The 3889-nt window shown below is 42.9% G+C and overlaps 1 pseudogene; it reads right to left on the bottom strand.

Annotated features, from left to right (window-relative positions):
* Positions 1-986: 986 nt before the first annotated feature.
* On the bottom strand, positions 987-2550 carry LOC114190071 (putative aspartic proteinase GIP2 pseudogene; annotated as a pseudogene).
* Positions 2551-3889: the final 1339 nt, after the last annotated feature.

The following is a 3889-nucleotide window of genomic DNA, read 5'->3' as shown; positions in this document are numbered from 1 at the left end:
AACAAAACAGCACAAATTGCACCACAGAAACAATAACATGGCATGAACAATGTTGAAAGAATATGGACCTTGGTCCTGGATCGTGCTCATCCCGCCAGAGACTGCTGGATCGTGCTCAGCCCGTCAGACACAGAGGAAGGCTCGAAAATCCGTGGTTCAGTGTGGTGGATAGAGAGTAGGGTCGACGGATGAGGTTCAGTGGTCGACTGCGGCTTCAGTGGTTGGCCATGGGCTGGAGTTCGTGTACTAATTGAAAGTGAGGGAAAGATAGAGGGGAGGTTGAGGTTAGGTTATCAAATTGGGGAATTCGGAGTGTAGAGAGGGATTCGGGTTAGGGTTTCTCGCATGGAGGGGTTTTGGGGTTTGCGTCACTGAGGGAATAAATTCTCATAGGAAAATGGCAGGTGAGCCTCACCGGTGGGAGCAGCGCTGGTGACCGTTGAAATTGGGGCAAAATTTAGGTTAGGTTATGAAATTGGGGATTTGGGATTGTGGACAGGGATTCGGGGATTGACAAGCGAACAAGATCACTGCGGTTTCTCGGGTTAGGGTTTCTCGCACACAGGGGTTTCTCGCACACAGGGATTTGAAGTCCTGGAGCATAACTGTGTGTGGTGCGGGAAGGGTTCCAGAGGTGTGTGGGTGTGCGGGACGATGGTTGTGGGCCGCCGGCTTGGTGTCTGTGTGGTGCGGAACTGGGAGCTTTCGACGAACTAGGGAAAGGAACTGCGAGATTTGGGGAGAGTGGAGAAGCGGTGGAGAGCGGTGGGGAGTTTTCAAAAACCAAAAAATTTTAACGTTTGCGCTCGAGTGAGGAGTGGGAGAAGGCTGTGAGCACACGCGCGTGTGCGGAGAATGACGATCCCTTCTGCCAATTTAATTTTTCAATTAAAAAAAAATTTAAATGTAATTTCTGTTGCCACGTAAGGTGGTAATGAAAGTGGTAAAAATGGGGTGTCATTCTATCGTTTTCCTACACGAAACTATGCAGACTCAAATTCCACAGCTAGCATTTATTATGAATGAAAATGAGACAATGATAATAATACAAAACAAAAGTTTCTTTTAAACACCGGAGGTAAAATTGAAGTTTGCGCATGTAGTTCGGATTCCAAAGAGCAAGGAACTGAAACCCAATCTTGAAGCGGCCAGATCGAACTGCAAGAGATTATTCTCAAGTTGATAACCACCAATCACAATCGAAGTCCTCGGCGTCTCACCACCATTCACAAACCCGAGACAAAGCACCTTATCGCTCACACTCACCATCGAGTTCGCTCCGAAAATCCTCCAAATCGTCTTTTGGTTCTGCAAAACAAGCTCAATGGTTGGCACCGCCGCCCCTAACCGCGTGGCCCCCACGTTCTCATTGCTGAAACACACTTCAAACGGTGCCACACCGGCCACCCTTTTTATGTTCCTCGCAGCTGACGCTTTTACAAAAGCCTCCGTCACTGCTTTGAAGATCGAAGCCTCCAACACAGTGTAAGGGTTAACGGAACTGATCTTGGTTCCGCCAACGCCGTCGTGTTTGTTTATGGATAGCAAAGTCGTGTTAAAGCGCACAGCTTTGCCGTCGATTCTGATGGATTTGACGCCGATGAAATACTCGGCCGAGGGTTCTCCCTGGGAGAAAGCGGAAGCGGTGCTGACGGGGTTGAGCAAGAGAGGGGTGAAGGTGAGTAACTGAGAGGCGTCGATGTTGGGGAGAAGAACGTAAGGGCCGTCGCCGAAGAAAGCGACGCCTTTTGAGGAGGAGAGGCAGACAGCGAATTTCCTGTGGAAGCTAAACGCGGAAGCGAGCTGTGAGGGAAGAGCGATTTTCGTCCTACCGAGACCGGCCATGCCGGAGACTCCAGTGGCGAGTCCTTGGAGTAAGAAGCTGGGGGCGCAGGAGAAGAGGAAGCGGGAAACGGTGACGTTTCGTCCCGGGTTGAAGCCATTGGTGGATTGGACAGAGACGGTATCTTCAGCAAGCTCGCCGGAGGTAGCGGTGTGGGTGATGGTATTGTCCGGCGTGAGGCCGCAGGTGTTGTTGTTGCAGCCGGGTCTGGGGGCGGAAAAGCAGTCCCCGCAGGCTGTGGATCTGGCGAGGGAGCACTGGGCGGAGCGGCACCGTGCAGGGCGGTAAGTGGAGGAAATGTAGTTGGTGTCGCAATCGACCCAGAGGAATTGGCCTCCAATGTCAAGCACAAGGTTTAATGGGACAAGAGGAGTTCTTTGGTTGATTTGAGTTACGTATTGGAGAGTTGATGCGTGTTTTGTAACGGGGACAACGAGGGCTTTAGGCCTGAAAGATTGTTGAGCGAAAGAGGGTGCAATGAAGAAAAGTTGGAAGAGAGCGATGAGACGCAGAAAGTTGGGAGTTTTAGCCATGGCTGTGTATGAGAACTGAAATAGAAATGAAGTGGAAGAGATGGTGCAGCGGTATCTGTATTTATATACGTGAATTGTGAATGGGAGTTGCCACATTTGATTGGTTTATGCGGTGCAGTAAGCCAATGACAACTCACACACTAGATTCTTCAAACATGACAGCTCTATCTAACTTTTTCAAAATAATATATGTTGATAACCCCGAGAGGTGTGTTCTTCATTTAATTACAAATTCCAAGAGTTATGTTTGCAATTAAAAGAAGTAAAAAGTTATTAAAATAATATTAAACGAGTGTATAAAAAGAAAGGGTGTCAGTCAAACTTTTTCCAATTACTACAAAGTTACTTAAGTTTAATATAATTCTACAGTGAAAATGGTTTTGTTTTGATATGTATTGGTATTTTCTAATCCTTACATTTTTTTTTATAACGGGTTATTGCAATAATAGTCGATAGACAACCGGCAAAAGTTAGCCAGCTGTTTAAGATTGTATCTACTTAGAGTAGATTTGGCTTTTTCATTCTCTCTGTATTAGATTTAGCTAGAAATAGAACACGTTTATCTTTGGGTTTGATTAGTTAATTTTGGAAGAAAGAAATCATACTCTCAAGTCCAATCCTAGTATATATCTATTCAAGTTAATCCTTAAAGAATAAGAAATAATTAGAGAGCATAATGAATAACCATTACTGGGGATATTATTTGGATGAAGGAGACATTTATATGCAAAATGCATGTCGGAGATAATAATATATATATATATATATATATATATATATATATATATATATATATATAAACTTAAGACAAGTTTTTGGACATGTGGCAAGATCTTGATGACGGCTCCTGAGGGTTGAAGCGTATGGAAAGATCCACGTGCAAAAGATTTTTTTTGACGTTGAAGTTAGTAAGACAGGTAAGATCTTTTTAATAAGAGATAATAAGTAGGACAATGTGTGTTTTCGAACACTAGTTGTATTTATAGGGTTTTGGGGCCCAAATATCTAAGTGATAATACTGGTAATGTGATATCGAATAATATTAGTGTGTCAATCCCTTATGTGAGTTGGGATCAAGGTGTTGTTTGTCTCCCCACCAAACCCCTCTCTAAAAGCCCATCAATGATATCATAGTCGATAGTTAATCTTGGTGATTTTAAGACCCGATAAAATTAAATATAAATAAATATTTAATTTTAATATTTGGGAATGGAAGGAGAATTTATTGTTAATAATTAGGAAGGTGATGATGTGGAATAATACTAGTTTAAATGGTTAAGAGTACTTTTTTGTGTAAAAGGACTTGAATTCAAGTCCTATGTATGCCATGTGGTTATTTTCATATTATTATTTTAAAAGATGATTTGCAATAAGAAACGTAATTTATAATTAAACTATAGGCTCAAAGCTTGGTTAGAAAAAAAAAGGGAAAAATAAAGTTTATTTTTTTTGTAAATTCCTAATACACCTAGGGAGGCAAAAAGTTGAGGCAGACATAGGGAAATTTGGGGCT

The sequence above is a fragment of the Vigna unguiculata genome, chromosome 7, assembly GCF_037176805.1.
Source record: "Vigna unguiculata cultivar grain cowpea cultivar isolate G323 ecotype 2 chromosome 7, ASM3717680v1, whole genome shotgun sequence".
Lineage (NCBI taxonomy): Eukaryota > Viridiplantae > Streptophyta > Magnoliopsida > Fabales > Fabaceae > Vigna > Vigna unguiculata.
This window is presented reverse-complemented; position numbering and strand designations above follow the sequence as displayed.